Raw genomic sequence first — 20,082 nt, forward strand, 5'->3', positions numbered from 1 at the left:
TTAGAGTGACATTTGAGAAAAGTTGAAGAAACTGGCTCAATTGCTAAGCATTCTTTCTGCTTCTGGGAAGACATAAATAAATAAACAAATAAATCATTTGAAATCACCCACTCATCAAAGAAAGAACAATTCATATTTGCAGATCTTTGTGGTGTGGAAAGCTTTTATAGCAAATGTATGAAACGTCATTACAACTGATGCTTTCTTGCTAGGACTCAAAACTAAAAATAATTTACAACCTACAACAAATCCTGTTGACAGAGAAGACAATTTTTAAAGCTTTGTATTTCTGTTTTGGAACAATTATAGAACCTTACATTAGAGAGGATGATGTGACTGTTTTTCGTATGGAAACACCATTTAATTAAGATTTAAACAGATGGCTAACAGGAATGGTATTGTAGGCTTCATCAAAGTAAAATCTAAAGGGCACAATAATATTTCCACTTCAAAGTGGCTTGTTTTGATTCCTACCAATAAATAAATTAATTTCACATGTCAGAGGAAAACATTTTCTCTGTACAATTAATGTATTGCTGCTTGTGTAGTGAAGTGTAGATCACAAAACAGGTACAGTTTGTACCCCCAAAGCAGATACAAACCTACCAATTGAGCAAATATGCAGTACTAGAAATCTAGCAATAACCACAGAAAAAGAACAACAGCAGCAAAAAAATCTATTTCTCATAACTGGGAAAAATCTCTGCCTGGTAGGAGTGGGCCCGCAGCAAGCACTCCCTCCTCTCTGCAAACACACACTGCCTTCTTGCCCCACTGCCTCCTGCCATCAGCGTGCCCAAGCCAGTTTAGAGATTGCTCAGGAAAGCAAAGAGGACACTTATGAGATAAGGAAAATGAGAGCAGCAGTGCTCTTATCTTCCTTTATTCAGGGAAGCAAAGGAAACTTGGTGGTTTAACCTAAGTCTGGGACTGCAGATGTATAAACAGAAGTCAACCAAGGAAGCAGCTGTCATCCGTACCATGTGCTGTACTGTGCACCCATTCTTTGCACTTACCTGCTTGCAGAAAACCCGTAGAAGGAGGAAAGTGAGTGCAGCATCTTTTTGTAGATGGGACTTATGTATTTTTCCTCTACAGCACAGCTCAGCTGAAAAGGCACCATCAAGAAACCTGCATTAAATGTTTCACATTGAAAAAAAGAGAAAACACCATATCTAAATCAAATTGAAATGAATTTTCTGGAACTTCTTAGTGCAAAGCATTTTTTTGATAAGAAAACTTGCCTATCGAAAGGGAGAGGCTGTGCTGGCCCTGCAGCTCACCTCCAGAAGGTGAGAGCAGCCCTGCTGAGATAAGTGCCCTATTTCTGGGCACGGCTCGGCAGCAAGTCCGTCTGCAGCCCCAAGAGAAGATTCTAGAAAGCAAAGGTCAAGCAGATAAAGCAGCGGTTTCAGAGCCGTCACACTCTCCAGTCTTTCTGTCGCTGTGCTCTTCATGGTCACATGCAGGTCAAGCACAAACTTGAGTTCAAAATTCACTCTGCTCCAGCAAGAATGCATTGGGCATTAGTTTCATCCAAAGTAGCTAAAATCTAGTTTCCTTGGTAGCCTGCAGGAAGAAATCAGCTCTTCTGGTGGGTCTTTCTGCCCACGCATTTCTCCCTGTTAACTTCCAAGGGAGCCTGAGCAATTCAGCCTGTCCCAAAGCCCTGGTGCACCCTGGCTGTGCAGCATAACATCAGGTGTGATGGTGAGACTGTGGCTTGCTGCTGCTGACGGGGCTTTGCAGCCAAACAGGGAGGTAGTTGGGGGTTCTGGATGCTGGGCTGGGCTGCCAGTGCTAGCAGGATAACACCTGTGCAAATTGCATATAGGCTCCTGGGCTATTTTCTGGGATTCCAGCAGTGAGTCCCTGTTTGTGCTCAAGTTCCTGCTTGCACCAGCTAACTACTCTTGCTATGTCTCTAGCATGAAATTTGAAATATTTAGGGAAAAAATAAGTGATCTCTGGTGGGAGGGAGGATAGGTGGGCAGTGTGTAACAGCCACAAGACACTAATGTTGAGCCCACAGCACAAGCTCCAGCCTGGGTTGGGACTGCCTCTCACCAGTTTTTTTTTGCAGGCCCCCAGAAGTGGAGCTGCTTGTCCAAAAGATGTTGTTGTCCAAAGATACCCCACGGGTAGTCGAGGACCCTGTGGATCAACAGCAGAGCTGGGAACATGAGCCAACTCTGAGGCTCTTCAGGGAAATACTCTGTGAAACGTAACAATAGAGGTAAGCATCACTTGAGACATCCCATTTATAATTAGCACTTCGCTAAAGACAGGAAGGTTTTCCCTGTGCGAGACCTAATGTCATTAAACTTAAACCTGGCAAACATCAGAGTTACTGGAAACAAAATCAGCCTTGTCTGGGAACACAGACTGCTGCCTCAAAGTGCTAATTTCCCCAAACATGCAGGCTCAGAAAGTGTGATTAGAAAACCCAGCCAGACTTAAAAAGAAGTTCTTTCACCCACAAAGGCCCAAGCTCATAAGCTGCTCCTATCAGCTTGGTGTATTTAATAGCTTCATTGCTCAAAGTGATAACCAGACCATGTTGAATTTAATGTGGGACCATAAAAGTCTGAAGGAAAATTAACAACATCTAATCCCACCTCCGTTGCTCCTGCTTGATTTTTCTCAGGGTAGCTGTGGGAGCTTTTTTGTCTTATTGGTTGTTTGTTCCAACCATGTTGTCACCTATCCCCCTGTCCTGTCCTTGCACGGTCTTCCTCCAGCCATTTTCCTATTGTCACCCACGGAAGACTTGGCTCACAGGACTCCAGTCGTATCAGCATCTCCAAGATGTTTAACAGTAGGAGCAATGTGAATATGGCATAAAAGTTAATAGCTTATGAAAGCATAATTTAACATAGTGTTAAGAGGCCAGATCCTCAGCTGATACTAACTGATGAGAAAATGGAATTGCATCAGTTTTTACCAGCAAAAATGCACAGTCTAGATCTCTAGGTAAAAGTAGCTTATGTAGTTAAAATTTCACACTAACTTATTTGAAGACAGGGAATTAAACAACAAGACTAAGCATCTTCCAGAAATAGATGCATCAGTGGGAGTTGGAACAGGATTCTATAAGTAATTACTATCCTGCCTGGAGTGTCAGACTCATCAATAAAAGCAAGGCTTTTCTATAGTATTGGAGCATATAAAATGGAGCAGACCCCACACACCCCACGCTAATTGTTGGAAGTAGACATTTTGCAGAAATACTGAAATCGTGAAGTGTCCAGATGGAGGGGTGAAACCTGGAGGGCAAGTCTGAGTGAAGACTGCTTGTCTGACCCCTCATTGTTCCTTCAGGGGCACCAGAGAAGCGATCACTTATGGTGCAGTGTCTCATCCCTCTTCTGATGGCAGCAGATGGCCAGGGCTGCTCAATCCCAGATTAATCAAAATTCCATTTGGAAGAGGCACGCAGGAGCAGTCCAGAGATGGAACTGGGCTGGCGGAGGAGACAGCAGGATTGAATATGCTGAAAACCCATGTGGAATTCATAGAAAAAATCAAATAAAAATGTTCTAGGAAAAGAGGTCTGTAAATGAAGGGGAAGAATGACTTCCAGACCTGACAGTCAGAATCTGGGGCAGGAACCAGACTATTCCCCATGACTTTTTCCAGGACAAGAGCATTTGCTACAGCCTTTGCAGGGATTAGTAATGAAATAGAGCAGAGTTGTAATTTTAAGAATCTAGAAATATCATATTTTGTTACACTGCAATGACAGAGAATTCTACTTTGGAGAGTAACCAGCCCAGCAGGCACTGGGCATTACGGAGGCATATATTCTACCTTTTCCTTTCTGTTCCTGGTGGATGATTGAATCCCAGGCAAGCTCTGGTGCTGTGGGTTGTGAGCATGCTTCTGGGCCAGTGACACTGGAGACGTAACTGCTTCAGGTGAGGTGCTGCCTCTTTCGGCAGCGACACGCATGCCTCGGTGAAGGGGGAGGATGCAGGTGAAGAAAACACATGCCTTCTGATCCAGATCAGGTGTGAGGCTGCTGCTGTGTAGATGCAGAGTATTTGGGAATCACTGGTTTAATGTGATACTTGGCACACTGCAGAACTGGCTGTGTTATTTGAGCACTCCTAGTTCTGCCCTTTGGAAGAGGTGTTACTTTCCCACAGAAAACCAGAGATTTTGATTTTAGAGAGAATAATGCCTCTTTCAATTACCTGGTAGAATCTGAGTTGGTCCCCTCTTTCTGTAAATGTCTGTTATATACTCATCTCGTAGGATTGCCTTGTGGGAGACATTCTTTTTTCTCCCCCTTTCATATTAATTCTGCTGTGGCTTTTAAGGGCTGTGGAAAACGGAGAGGTGAACCACTGTTAAAGCAGTGTTTTGTGCATCTGGGATTTGTGCTACTGCATGTGAATGAGTGAGCTGCTGGGGAACATGCTGCCAGGCAGCAGGAGTCCCAGCAAACAGATCTCCCTGCACAGGCATGAAGAAACGTTACCAGAAGGCTTGGCCATGTCTCTTGAGGGAGATTTTAGTAGCACAGATAGATGCCTTAGTGGTTTTAAATACAGCTGTCAGCTGCATAAACTTAGTAAACTCCACTATAGGTATGTATGACTCATTGGTAGCTTCTTAGTAAGTTCTGCTCTTGATTTTAAAGCAACCTGCTTAATTCTGCATGTGATACTACCAGGATCTTGGGATGAGACTGGGTCACTGCTGCGTGTAGTAGACCTTGCAGCTTGCTCAGCACATCGCTCTGCATATGCATGCTTCCCAAGGTATAATGGGACTTCTAGTGTCACCCGGACTTTTGGACAAGAGAAATTGCTGAAAGAAGGGGCAACAAGTCTCTACCCCCTTGCATAAATAAAGATTGGAAATGCAAGCACTAGATACAGCAGTGCAAGCTACAGGTGGAGTGTTGACCCACAGTGCTTTGGCACTGTGTTGTACCAGAGTATCTGAGTTTCAGCTCTGTCAACTATCCTGCTTGAGGATAATGTATTTTTTCCACTTCCAACCTGTCTCTATTCAAAGACCAGAAAAATAGTGAATAACTTTCAGATTGCACCCTGATCTCTCCCCCTACACCTCCCTGAATAATTTTGTCCCTGTTTCCCTATGTCATGCCAACAGGCTGAAGTAGCTTTAGTAATTTAGAGAATTGTCATGAACAGAAGACTGGATTGTTATTTGGTTGTTTTAGTTTGATGGAATTGTATTTCTTACCCTGTCTTATGATGATGATATTCTGACTGTCATTAGTAAAAGCACAGTTAGTCTTGGCCCAGCACTTAATCCAGAACCCAGTGAAGTCACTCAAAAAGCTCTTATTGATTTCGGTGGATGCTGTTTCAAACCCAGAAACACAGGCCTTCTCGGAATGTTTTCTCCAAGATTTATGAGCTGTTTGAAAAGGTAATTAAAAGGGAAACAGCATGTAACTGCAATTTAGGGGAGACCGGTGTCTATGCAGTAATGAAAAATACTCCAGAACTTATCCTTTAGGGAAAATTTTGGGTTGCATAAATCATCCCCACAGGTTTGAAATAATACTTCGTCTCACGTTCTACAGGGGATTTAAAGTGAGTGTTTTACAAGATTCCTTGTGCTGTGTTTCCCTTACTGCATGAATGCTCTTTGGCATTCAACAAAAATCCAGACTGCTTATGTTAATCTGATTTTCCCAATCAAGCCACGTTAAAATGCATTTATTCCTGTGTGGTGAGTCATGCTATAATGATCTGATCTGTAGATCAGATCCAGGTTATGCTGGATGTTGTGCAAACATGAGACAATGTCTTTCTCAAGGGGCACGGAAGGCACTTGCTCTCCATAACATGATAACAAAAGAAATTATATAATTTTTGACTACTCCAAGTGGAAGCCAAATCTTCCAGCTGTATTTGAAAATTAAATTCACAATATTTAATCAAAGGAAAACAGGCATGAAAAATTGTCAGGTGAAAACTAAGAGCACAACTGGATGAAGACAGTAAACACTCACACTGCTGAAATCACAGTGGAGTAGACATGACAGGAGTAGTAACCATAGTCTGTGGACAAGGAAAATGTGTATTAAAAAGCAAATCAGGGTAACTAAATCATTCCTAGGTTACCATGGACATAATGCTTGTGTTTCCTTGTTGTCCCATATACCTTCTTTAGAGTTAACATAGAATTTGTTGTTGCTTTGGTGTAGTCCTTCAGTTCAGATCACCTGACTTTGAACAAGAGCGGTAATTTAAGTGTATTAATTATTGTTATCGACATTTTGTCTCTGAACTGCAAGTACACATCTAAAGTTTAATCCAAATGGCTAGACTGGAAGCTGGAGGCCATGCAGCCAGCAGCGCTAAGCCCAAGCTAATTAACTGTGCTGCAAGACAGACATAATAGCTCAGGCAGAATTTTATAAACAGGGAGGCTCTGGTTTATTTGTGAAGAAGTGGGGGCTGGTAATAAAATGTTTTTGTTTGTTTGTTTTATATGGGTGAAGACATGTAATTTACACTTGGAAAAATAATCGTTTCATCCTTTCTCTATTGAATTATTTTTCATAAGCACCATTTTCTGAGGGCAATATCAGGCTAACAGCTGTGGTCCTTTCCTTTCTGCTACCTGGGATCCTATGGGCACGGGAGAGGTTCAAGAATTTGCAGCTTTAGGAGCAGTGACCCTTGTTTGATTTTTTTTCAAGTTACATTTTTCTTTCTCCATGATAATACCTTGGATACTCATTCCATACTGTAACAATCCCTTTTGGTTTTATCCTAAATGCAGAAAATTCATTAAATTACTCATTCTCCCCCATTTTCATTGTGATCACCAGCCACGTCAATCACAGCAACTCTTCAAAGAGAGAGGCTGAACTGTGCATCAGATATGACTTTATTCTTTGTATTTATAAAGCAAAGCATAAATTCTAACAGGTCCACTAGTCATATCTATTGATTTGGTACTTAATCACATGAACACAATGAATATTCAGTGCCTGTATGATATAAAAAGAACAATCAGAATAAGCTATTATAGGTGCTGGAATCTCATTTAAAATCTAATTAGGTCTAGCACAAAACTAAAGGAGTCCTGTCTGAGTATGAAGAAATGGATGTGTCTATATAACAAGTGAAATGTCTTCTTTTTTTTCACCCGTCTCCTGGCATGTATTAAGAAACCAGTATTTTTTCTCAATTCTCACTTAGAAAACCATTACTCTGTCTAGCTTGGACAATAGCTCATACCCTCATGCTTTGATTTACGGATTAAAGCTGATCACTCTGCGCTGTATAATGGTGCACTGCTTCACACACAGCACAACCACAGTTTCAGCGTTAGGGGTGGTCACTGCAGCTCAAGCAGCAATTGCTTTGTAGCTGCGCCTGTTCCACAGCGCTGGCTGGCCTGAAGCCTTGGTGTTGGGTTGCCCTAAGTGCTAGTGGGCCAGTGACCCCACTGACCACCAGCACTGGTCAGCTCTAGGCTAAGCCAGATGCTTGCAGGTTGTGAAGAGAGTCATGGCAGTAAATACTGCATATACCAAGGTCTCTCTGACTGCAGCCCTGGTGTCTCTTTGCCCAGCAGCACTTGACCTCTGCCTTGGCAGCAGTGCCAGGGGTAGATGGTGCGTTGCATGCTAGAGCTTGGGCAGGGATTCCCAAACTGAGGCATCACAAAGATACATGGTGGGTGCTGAGACCTCTCCTTGCAGGCAGAGATACAGATATTTCTGCAGTATGACGAGGAAAGTGGAAAAAAAGGAGTCACAAACAGGTTGAGGTTGTTATCGCTCACTGGTAAAGTCAGTAGAGGCCTCGTCCCTACAGCTTTGTTTTCCTGTGTGTCTTATTAGCGAGCATCAGAAGCCCGATGACTGCAGGTACAGATGGGCCGTGCTAAGAAATCTGGCTGCAATTAAAAACCTCTGCAGAGTGTGGCTTTTCCAGCAGTTCTTTTATAGTAAAAGGAGTGGGAGATGATAGAAAAATCCCATCCTGTGTTTGAAATCCACTTAGGGCACTAAGATGACACACAAGAAATCCTTGGCAGTAAAAAAATAGGGACTTGCAGGCTTTATTTTAAAATATATCTGTACAGACTCCCATATTAGGACAGAGACTGCCTTGCCATTTATAGATAGAGATGTATGGATGTGTGTAGCTCTATCAGTGTTATACACATGCCTGCATGATTCAGTAAAAATAGATCATAATTTGGTTCAGCACTTACATTTTGCAGAAAAATAGAGTACCACAAGTATATGCATTTACATAGATAGTCATGCAAGGGAATAAAACCAGTCTTCAGAACATGTATTTATTGCCTCAGGGGCAGATGAAGAACAGAACCAAGGAAAATAAATACCTTTCAGCTAACTGTGTTCTGCAAATAGGACATGGCCTTCTATCTTCAGGGTATATCTTTCTGTTAAAACTGTGCTAGCAAAGTGAATCTGTTGTTTAATGCCTGTTCTAGCTTCCCTTGTGCTTTTCTTGGTGAACCAAAACGTTTGTAGGAGTGGGTTCAACCGACTGTGTAAGATTATTCACACTCTTGCTGTCTTTCACTCGTTTCCTTTCCCCCCCCCCCCTTTTTTTTTTTTTCCAATTGGAGATGCAGGAGGGCAGTCAGAGACCGAGACAGGAAAAGCACTCAAGGTTTTATGCAGAGTGAGTCTGTAGTCCTCTCACAGAAAATGCTTTCCCTGCTTTTCATTGCAAGAAAAAGAGTTTAGGCTTCTACTCTGATTTAGCTTGAAACTTCACTAACATCAGATGTCTGTAACTGGCCAATCCCCTTGCCAATAATGGGGATTTTACTTCATGAGGGGCAGCTGAAAACTGCTTAAATTAGCAAAATAACAGCCAGAGCCAGGCAGAGGAGGGCTAGAGGGCTGCAAGGCTTTCCACGGGAAGCTTTGCCACCCTGCCTGCAGTGGGATGATTAGATAACTGTGCTTGATGTGTTCACTTTACGCTGCTGTCTTTTAGTCATCTTTTATTCAGTGACTACACCTAGGTTTTTCTTCTCCTGTGTCATTTCCAGCCCATAACACAAAATCTGTTGTTTTCCAGGAGAAAGTTTCAACCTCACTCCTTACAGCTCAGATCATGTAGGTCTGCTCTTGAGTGAAGCCTTAGAATGGTACCATGGGTTAGCAAAACCAGAGGTCAGAATTTGCCCAAGAAGCTGGCTAACAACTGCTTAAACCCCATGCTAAATGATAATTTCCTGGAAATACAGTCCTGGATGCAGAAATGACATTTCATTCATGAATTCATTTTGTTGTTGCTGAACGTTTGTAGCTGGAATAGTTTTTATGCTTTGAAAACCTGTTCTTATCCCACCTTCATCAGCTTTTGACAGCACAGAAGCCAAGGCAGATGTTCTAGGAAAAGTGCCATTTCCAACCATGTACTTGGACCGCAAAAGGCTCAGCCTGAAGCAATGTTACAATGCCTTCAGAGCAGCCAGCTGCAAGTGTCTCCACCCCAACTGGCTGGCTAGAATTAATATCATTATTCCAAATGTAAGGAATTAAAAAGTGTATTGCTTCACACAGAAGCAGAGAATTAAAAGGAATCAGGGAAGGTCATTCTGATATTCTGTTCACATAATATATTCTGGGGGGGGGGGGGTCCAACCAGTAAGAACCCACTCTTCTATATTAACATTGTTGTGAATATTAAGATTCAGAAGTATAACCCAAGTTTTACACATTCTCCCGCCTGTATTACTGGCTACAATTTCCATCATTTTAGCCCTGCAAATTCAAATTATTGAGACTTAGTCTGACCTCCATGCAATAGCCAGCCAAGAGAAGTCCCATGATATCTCTTTGCCAGGCAAAAATTGTCCTCATAAACAGCTGAGATGCTCAAAGGGGCAAGGGGGAGCTTGATAAACTCTAGTCACTCAATGATGCATCTGAATCAGTGAAAATAGGGATGGATTAGGGGAGCCCAGGTCAGGGTGGCCACAAGGGAAAATGCAGGGTTCCAGGAGCACAGGGTTGCAAAGCAAAGATACCATGTTCAGGACTTCCCACACAAGGAGTTTCAGGAAAGAGATTTTTGGTACAAGTGATAAAGTTTGGTTGGCATGAGGTTAATTCATGAATTAGCTTGTATTTCTCATGGTTTGAGGAGGGTGAGGAAAGTCTTGGTCTGTGTATTGATGGTTTACTTGCTTCTCTTCTCCCTGTAATATATTAAGCCCCACAGAAAGTGGGCAATTGCTAAGTATGTCCCTAGACTTTGCAGGCTGCTGTGTATGGATCCTAATTTTTGCCTGTTATGGATTGCCCTCCATACCTATATTGTTCCCAGGATTTAATTTTGACTCCATTCCATCTCATCTGAGATGAATGGCTTTAATCAGAATCTCTTAAACCCGCTTCATTCAATGGTAACCCTTTGTGAGACACTGAGGAACACACCACTGTATTGCCCTGGCAAGGCAAGAGGCTAACTGAAGCAGGGAATTTTAGCTTCTTAACTAGATTCTAACTAAGAGGCTCTTAGGCTTTATAAGATTTTCCAGTGATAGCCTCATTTGGTCTCTATAAATGGAAGCTGGGCAAGAAAATAAAATCTATCTGTCTGTTCTGAAACTTACTTATTGATTTCAGCAGTCATACTGTAATTGTTCTCACAAATCAGCTGAGATTCTTCATGAAAGGTGACTTGAGTGGCAATTTTTCAGCTGTCCCCTGATGGGCAGCAGCTGACAAAGTCTGGTATTCCTTGTTAACCAAGTATAATTTTTTTAAATGAATGAATCAAAGCGACTAGAATTAATGACGTTTATCACAGCACCTGCAGCTCTCATTCACCGCTTGCATTTATGTTTCGTAAGGTTGAGCTGATGTTGGCATCATAGTCCTCTTCCAGAGAAGTGCTTTTCACCAGCCCCAGGCAAGAAGTTCTTTGTAGAAAAAGCAGACCTCGAGCGCTGGATGTGAAGTTGCAATCACACCAGTGCTTTGCAGTCTGGCTGGCATCAGGTCTCACAGCTGGGGCATTCTCAGAGTCAATATAAGACCAATTTGTGAGATCTTTCACACAAGAGGGTGCAAGGGCATGGGCTTTGGGAGGCTGGAGTGTCAGGTCTGGAGACAGAACGATACCTGAAAAGTGCTCCTTCCAGTTCAGGGCAGGATTTACAGGGGTATGTTGTCCTCATCTCTGTGCAGAGTATTTGCTTAATTTAGGGACCATGGAGCATCCCAGGTTGGGAGGAGGGGAGCACCCCTGGCCAGCATGTGGATGCAGGCACTGAGAGGGGAAGGTAAGGGGCAGACACCCTTGGAGCCTCCTGTTCAAAGCCTGAGACATGACAGCTGTGTTTTGCAGCTGTTTCGGAAGGGGCTTAGTGTCTCTTCGTTCTCTAGTTTGTACATATGGTTTTCTGCCTTCATTTTGCAGCTCTTGCAGATAGGAGAGGACTCTCTGAAGTTCCTCTGAACATGCAGAAAAATTAGCATACTTTCTCCTCTGAACTTCTAAAATCCAACTAAAGGCTTTTAGCTGATTATCTCAAGTCTCTTCTCTCTAATGACTTTCCAGTTTCTTGATGTTGAGCAAAATCAGCGGATAACTCTCTCTATTAGATATAATTATCAAATGTATATTGAGCTTGGGAAATTATTCAGTTAATTTTGTCTTTAGTCTTCCACTTCCTGTCAGAGATTTGAAGCATAAGCCTGCATTTCTCTCTTAATTACTGCATCCTGTTGATTTCTTTTTCCGTTTTTAAAAGATAAGCACATGCTTAAATGAGAGCCTTTGACAGAGGGAAATAAAAAGTCTTCATTAAAGTGTGATTGTGGTTTGAGTGTACTAATATCACTGACTAAGGTGAACCATGATTTTTGATCAGAAATTCATGACTGATTTAGCAGTTTTTTGTGAAGATGGCAATGGGGGAGGGTCCACTCTCTATAACAGGAACAGTGTCTTTCTCTTGATTAGATTTTGGTACTGACACTACACTTGATCCTCACAAGGATGAGTTCTTGTTCAAGTGGAGCGACACTAATAGGAATGTTCATATCCCGTACTAAGCTGCTTTCCATCTTTTTTAACACCTATCGAGTTGATTTGAAAGAAGCTCTTAATATGTGAGGCCATTCAGAGAAGGGACCATGCTGCAGTTTCATGAAGCTGCAGCCTTCTTGCAGCCCTGCCTACTAAATGCCTTCTGTTATGTACCAGCAGCCAGGACTGCAGTCTGTGTCACAGAGCCTTTGTTACCGTATTTTGTCTTTCTGATGTGGGGATGAATCTTTCTAGCACCTTTTTAAGGTCATAAAAATAATTTTAAAACATGTTACGTCGCACAGGGAGGGTCTGCACCACTGTACCCATTCTTGTTTTCATGGTATAGTTTACTGCTCCAAACACCCACTGCCTCTGCTCTGGGTTTTGTCTTTGACCTTTATTCCATTCTGAACAGAGCTTGTTATTTTTTAAATTCTGAACTGAACATGCTATTATACGTTCACATTTTCAAGTAAGCACGAAAAACATTCAGTTAACTCAGCTGAGAAAGTAGGCCTGGATCTCACTGCTGGAGTTCCTTCCCTTGTATATTCTCGATGCCTCTTGTCCCCTTTTCATGAGTGCTAACTTTATCGTATAGCAGTCTGACAGCAGGAACACGCTGAATTCTTCTAGTTTGATGTTTCCATTGCAATATTAGGCTGAATGGTAGTTGGCAGCAAAATCCATCCCTATACCTCCAGAGACTCATTAAAACCGGGTAACTCTGAAGTACAGCAAAATGATTTCTGTTTGGACTATGTTGCCAATTTAACAGTTGTGTGAAAGGTAAAATGATTAAGTAGTTTCTTGTAAGGAAATTCCTCTAAGTAGGCACTTTCTAAAAACTCACAATAAATGTTCACTTATCAGATCAACTTTGTAGATATAACTGCTCATAATCCTGTACTGCATGCCTAAGAAGGCATACATAGGTTTTTCTAGCATAACTGAGTTTCTTACGTGGCTTATTATAATTGCAATAATTTTTGTATGTGTTTAAAACTAAGGACTGGTATTATCACACCATTTCAGGACACATACTGGTTGAGCAATGAAGCTGCTTCCTTTGGATCTAGCTGGCATGGATGTGCTTTGCCTCCTCTAATTCTCCTTCTCCTTGAGATCTGCAAAAACACCAGCTTGCTAGCCCTTCACGCAGGGAGGTTTCAAGCAAGTGCACAGGGCGCATTATTGTAACTAATCTATCAATTGAGCATATATACTTGTTGAGGCAGTGCATTTAGCAAACTTACATAAACGAGTCACTTCTAGGCGTGGATATGTCCACGTAAATCAGAGCACACATATCCCAGCTGAGATCAAACCCCACTGAAATATTTTTGCAGTCAAGTGATAAAGAGTAAGGAAGAACTGTTCTGAATCCCCACGCAGGCCTGCTTCAACCTGGACTCATAATTTTAGCTCTAATCATAAAGGAATATCTACTATAGTTTTATTTTAATATCCCCTTGTGGATGTGACAGACTGAAAGTGTGTGAGCCCTGATACCGGAAAGCAAATAACACCGCTTGCAGGCTTCTTGACCCAATGGAGATGTCGCACAGGAGGTCAAGACAATCCCATGAATGCATTCGGCACTGAAATCTCCCCTCCAGTGCGCCGGTGGCTGCCAGCCGAGGTGCCCCGCAGCATGCCAAGAGGCCAGCTGCAGCTAATAACCACCCGGGCATCTGGGCACCCCGTGCTGCTCCTGCCAACGCGCCGCAGAACTTGTCTGCAGCACCGACAGGTTTTCCTAATTCGCTCTTACACACAAAATCAAACAGGAAAATATTTAATTTGACAGGGCAAACAAATGGTGCTTTAGTGGAGAAATGATACTTCCAGCATATGATGGCCATCTGCCTGCTCCTCGTCGTGATTGTTGGGGAGTTATAATTGGACACACGGTTTTGACACCTACAGAGACTAGCTGGTACTGCCACCAGACAGTTTTAAGTGGGACAGCGCATTTATGAGTGTGAATTTTCACTTGGCTGCCATCCAGACAGCCCTGCTAGAGATCACTGGGTGGTCAGGGATAAAAATGGTTAATGAAGTCTCTGTTTCAGTTAAAGCTAAATGTACAAATTACACATTTTTTAAATCATTATTATTTTGCACTTATGGCTACTAAAGATTCTACTTGGGTTAGAACAAAGTGTACAAATTGTATGTATTTTATATTTACACATATTGGCATTCATTGCCAGTGTCTGACTGCTCTCAGGAGCCGATAACAAACCCTGTTGTGCCAGTGGGTGTCTTTTCTCCAAATCCATTAGGCTCCATCCTGGAAAACCTAGGAAGGAGCAGTGCTTTCCTGTGCCTGTACAGACTGTTCCCACTGGGACAGAGCACACAAACACCAGTTTACATTTATTGTGCTCTGCAGCCTGCAAGTACTAACGCCACATCTGCTGTGGTTGGTGTTCCTTTCTTAGTCAAGGGCAACAAGGCTTTCACAAATACCCCCACCAAAATATCATTTTTTAGCCCAAACTTGTTGCCAAACTCTATTTTAATCTTTTTAAAAAAACAAGCAAGTAAGCAAACAAACACCAAACCAAAACAACCAAACAAACACAAACTGGAGATCACTAAATTCATAATGATGTAGAAAAAATGCTGATAATCTTGTTCTACAGCTTACCCACAAAATGTCTGCACTCGGTGTTTATCCTGTCAGTATATAATGCTAGTGACAGCAAACAGTCCTGCAGAAAGCTACCCCTCATTTGCAGGGAGCGGAGGGAAGCATGGGGCTGAGCAGAGGCATGAGATGGCTCCGTTGGTGCAACACGGGCTAAGTGTGCAGTGGCGAGGCACTGGTGTGGCTGTGGCAGGGACAAGTTGTCAGCTGTGATGCTGGATCTGCCAATTCCCATGTAAAAGGCAAGTGGTGATGCAGGGATGGCATTTACTGTAGGTTTCGAGGAAATTAGGTTTCAATATGGTGTGCCTGGCTCATCCTCATTTCATAGAGAGGGGAGCTACTTTAACAATGCATGGTGGCACAGTTGTTTCCCATCGGGTATTAATGATATATTTGAAATGTGACTGCTCTCTGACAATTTGTAATGTAGTGGTTCTAGTCCAGGCAGAGGAGGGTCAGTACAGCCTTGGTTTGATTTCTAGACGAAAGCTATGCCAGCATAAAAATACTCTTTGGCACCACAGGGGGTTTTTAGGGCCAAGACCCAATTTCTTTATTTATTGATACATTTATTCTTGAAAGAAAAAAAGGCTGGATAAGAATTGACCTGAATTCCTCCAGTTCTAGACCAGCAGTGATGTGAGATAGGAGCGCATCTCAGTCCTTGCCCCGTGGGCTGATGGTGGGCCTGGGCCCCTGCTGAGCCTCCAGCAGCTATGGGCTGTGTGAGGCCAACAAGACTGCTGCAGCCGGGCTGGGGTTGCGAGGCTGGCTGCTTATGGCGGTTAGAAGGTTCGGGAATGGTTTAGATGCATTTATTTCTGAACTCCCAGGACAGTCACCAGTGATTTTCTCAGGTTTAGGACATTGGCTAAATCTTAAATTCCAAACCTGCCACCAGTTCCCTCCTTTGCTGTTTCACTGCTCTGTCCCAGGCATTATTTAGCCAAGGGACTGCACTGTCCCAGTTACGTATAAAAATACCAAACCAAGGTACTAAACCAAAGGTAGATTATGTATTATTTTTTCCCTGTTGAGGGAAAAACATTTTTTGTCCATGCATTTCAAAGCACGCTATTGTTCATGAACAATTTAAGAGAGAAATATTTGATGCTGCAGGGGCATTGGTAATGACCTAATCAAAGGCAAAATGCCCCTTTGCTCCTGTTCAATGTTCGTATTGCTTAGTTCTTATTAGCATTGATTTTCCCCGAGCCTTTAGCATCCTATTTATGAAAGGTAGCATAATGAATTTTAGCAATAAACAAGAATGTCAGAACAACAAAATAAACCTTTCTTCCAGTGGCTGCTGTGTAAGTGTGAAGCGGCTGCATTTCCAGAAGGGCTCTGCTTTGGCTGGCTTACATTTCCTCCACCGCCACGTGGCGAACACTCTGTGCCCCCGTCACCATCCATATGTAGGGCAAGAGAAGTGTTTACTGCAGATGAGGGATACGCTGAATGTCTAGTCTGATGATGTTTGTATTTAAGTCAGTTGGGAATACCTGACATTCTCAATTACGGCTTGTTTGCACACTCTCTTTGCAATTACCAAGCAGTTTGCAGCTAGTGCACCTAAAGTCTGCTCTGGGACAGGCTAAAATCTCACTGTCAAAGCTAGGAAGGTATGTGGCATTTGCAGTGCTAATAGAGAAGGATCTGAAAAAAGGCCTAAACTTTGTTCAGACATTTTAAGCGACGACTCGGTCACCAGTCGTTCCCACAGCTCCTTGCTGATGTAATTACAAACCAGTCCCAGCTTAGGCTGGCTGAAAATAAACTTCACATTTTCATTTAATTGGTTGGATTTTCTGCTTCAAAGTCACACACCAAAAAAAAAAAAAAGGCACAGAAAAAAATATTTACTTAAAGGGGTTACCTAAGTAGGATCTCCCAAATATTTAAATGTCCCAAACAACAGGTAAGGCAATAAATCATATAAAAATTAAATCATATAAAAATGTGTTAAAATATAAAAGTAGCAGGTGAGTAAATTTACAGTGGGGGAGCTGAATGTCTATGGTTATTTCTTGAACCCTGCTCCCTGAGATGCAATCCATTCAAGTCCCATATGTTAAGCCCAACAGCTCCCTGGTTCTTGTCCAGAATTTTCTTGACAAAAGTCACATGAAAAAAACGCCTGCAATTTTTGCATTCAGCCTTCAAGCAGAGCCTGCCAGGGATACTGGTCAGGCAGTGAACTATTCCAGTTATGTTTTGAAGCAAAGATGGGACAGCAGGCAGTGAGGGCTTCCACATCTTTGGTCTTGTCAGCTCCAGGAGGACTGAGAAGCTCCCATTCTGCCTGGCAGCTGGAGGTGCCGAAAGCAGCAGCTCCGATCAGCTCTGCCCCATCCTCAGGGTATGCTGACTTTTCCCTGTGCTATGGCTAAAGCCTTCTTATTTACAGTGAAGCATTAACATTAGCAATCAGCAGCTCAGTCCTCTGTCTTGGTCAGTCTGTTGTCATTTCTCTCTCTCTGCAGTGAGGTTCAGGCACATAAATAATAATGTGTGTTAATGCCTTTGAAAAGTCTGCAGTGGACCTTGCTGCACTCATGGGAATATTCATCCTCCCATTCTCTGAACTATCTGCAAAAGAATATTTGAGATGTTCAGATGATGCCAATAAAACAGAGTTCTCAGGGACATTAGGCAGGGGGAACATGAGAAAGGGGATATGGGGCAGACGCCAGATCAGTGGATGTCTGAGAAGTGCTTGGTCACCTCAAAATCCTTGGTGGGCTCGGGGTGCCAAGCTGAGGGTCACAGGTGGCAGGGAACACCAGAATCAATGTGTGGAGTGTCAGCAAGGGTAGCTTTTGGCTGCACTTCATTAATGTAAGCTGGGAAGCGACTTACATTTATGACCAATGAGTTGCAGGATATAATTCATGCGGCAAAGAAAAGGAGCAGTAGCTGAGAAACAAACTATTCACTATTTTTTTTCCATCTTTCACCAGCTGAAAGAAGTTGTTGGCAAAACTGGAAAACCTCGGGTCATTTAGAGTTCAGCTTTATGATGAACTATTTATTATCCCTGTAATTATATTTGACAAATCAAAGATCAGTGTAGACCTTACAAGTCTTTAATGAGAAAGAATGTCGATCTTTGCTCAGTATATTCCCTGCATGTTCGGTTCAACTGCCCAAAATCCAGCTATGGGTGCCTCCGTCTTGGCAAGCTGCAGTGGCTGGGGCATGGAGATGTGCCTGCAGGAGGCCAGGAGCATATCCTCGCCAGAGATGGGGATGCTGGAAGCAGTGGTGAGCCTGGGCAGCAGGCTGGTGTCAGGAGGGTGCCTACAGCCCATTTGCTGCTTCTCCCCAGAGCTGCTTCTTTGAGTCCCTGCTGCAGTCTGCATCCGTATTTAAGCACTAGCCTGACAGGGGGAGGATTTCTTGAAGCTGAAAACTGGATTCAGCAGCAGCTCCTTAGCCTGTATTACTCCTGTGAAGCCCCTGAGAAGTTATTTATTAGGCTGAATCCCATCCTTATCCATGTCAGGGGAGTGGTGGGAATGCTAACGCTGTGTTCAGAAATCGTAGAATTGGATAAGAACGATTCCTTTACATTTTTATGTGAGAGGAGCAGCAGCTATTCTAATTCATCTCCTAGTTTCTGAGACTCTAAAAGTCACTGACTTACTATAATTAATGTATTTTTTTTTCTTGCAGAACTTTATTCATAATAAACCTTTTTATGTAAAAGAAAGAAAAAGTAGACATTTTCCTGGGGTATATCCCAGTAACAGGCTCTGCTGGATAAATTGCCAAGTCATCCTATGATTTGCATTAAAAAAGCACAGGGTTAGCTATCCCAAGACATAACACTGTAACTTAGTTTTTTATCTACTTTGCTCAATTAATCAGCAACCACCACTATGCCTTTGGAGTGAGGGTCTGCAAGAAGACCTCAGAGGAAAGCTTTGCAGCATGGACGGATCCTGCACCACCTCCCAGGGTAGGGTGGCCCCTGGAGGAGGAGGAGCAGGGTCAATTGTTATTTCTAATTTCATGCATCTTGTCTCCTTTGGCGTGCTTGGAGGTAGCTGGGCGTTGCTTTCCATCAGCAGGTGCTGATGCTGAAAATCTTTTTCTGCTATTTCCAACCCCCCCACCCTGTTCCACCTTGCACAGGGCTGCTGAAGCCCAGCTGGCAGGGGACCATCATCTGCGACACGCGCAAAGAAAACCCCTCTCTCCTTGTCCCCAGCAACCCCCGTGCAACGACCGAATAATTTTCCTCCCACTTGTTTTCCACGGAATGCTGTGGGGCTGTACACGCGGCGCGGGGGAGAGGCAGAGCCAGCCCTGGTCCCAGCGCTGGTGCGGTTCCTGCCATCCGGCTGCTGCGGATGTGACGGGAATGGGAATCGCGGAGCTCTGTCCTCGCACAGCGCTTTGTAAACGAATCGCTTTGATCTCAGGCGGATTTCCCCGTGCTATTTTTAGATGCGGTGAGGATAACCGAGGGATGTCGATTCAGATGCAGACAGAAAGGAGCTTCAGATGCAGTTTTCCTCCTGGGGCTGGAGAGGAGAGCAGGAGGAGGAAAACAAGGCAACCTCCAGCAGTGTTTCTGAGCCTTCTGGAACAGACAGAGATAGGTCGCTAAGCCCTTGAGGCTGAAGAGGGATGTTCCCTAAATATAAAATTCTGATAAATCTCCTTATGCTTCTCCTTGATGCTTTTTGTATAACTCACCATTCTGCAACAGCCCAGAGTCAGGATCTGTGATTAAATTCAGCTTTTCAGGGTCCTGGATATATTTATAAGGGATTGTTAATTGTTACCCTTTATTCAAAAATAATTGCAACATCTCTCACTCTCCCTGTTTAAAGGACATAAGTGGATGTCTCAGATTGCTTGGTTTTGATCATGTCAATTCCTGTTTTGTGTTTTGCCGTCAAAAATAATAAATAACTTAAGCAAAGCAAGAAACGGAAAATCAAATAAAACCTTTCTTCCTCAGGAGCGTGTGCGTGTGTTTGGAGGTTTGCACGCAGGTTGCTGGAAGGGGAGAAAACCTGTGTACAGGGGGAGAGCTCTTTGGAAGGGTTTTTTTTTTCTTCTTCTTCTCCCATCTCCCGTTGCTGGGGAAACCGCCAGCCCCAGCGCTGGGAGCGGCTGACTCACCGCGCCCAGTCCTCACCGCACGCACTGCGCCTCGAGCTACAGCGCAGGAACAAAGGAAACACAGACTTCAGCAGTTAGACACGAAATACCAAAAATCTCCTTTCCCGATGTCTGCAGGACGTGGCTGGTGGCTGCTGGCTGTAAGCGGTCCCAAAAAGCCGTAGCAAAGCCATGGGCAAGGCTTTTATTTGGTGTCCCGGGGAAGGAGAAGGCAATGCTGCCTTCGGTGATGGGGTCCCAAGCTCTGCAGAGCTG

The 20,082-nt window shown here is 43.3% G+C and overlaps 1 protein-coding gene across 1 annotated transcript in view; it reads left to right on the forward strand.

The window, feature by feature from the left end:
* The window catches only part of ZIC3 (Zic family member 3), a 222,996-nt gene that overhangs the window by 192,754 nt on the left and 10,160 nt on the right, over window positions 1-20,082 (forward strand). Inside the window, exon 18 of the mRNA XM_083796726.1 lies at window positions 2,084-2,236. The gene's annotated coding sequence lies outside the window, so the exon portion shown is untranslated. The remainder of the gene's footprint in view (window positions 1-2,083; window positions 2,237-20,082) is intronic.

This window comes from Anser anser, assembly GCF_964211835.1.
Source record: "Anser anser genome assembly, chromosome: 13".
NCBI lineage: Eukaryota > Metazoa > Chordata > Aves > Anseriformes > Anatidae > Anser > Anser anser.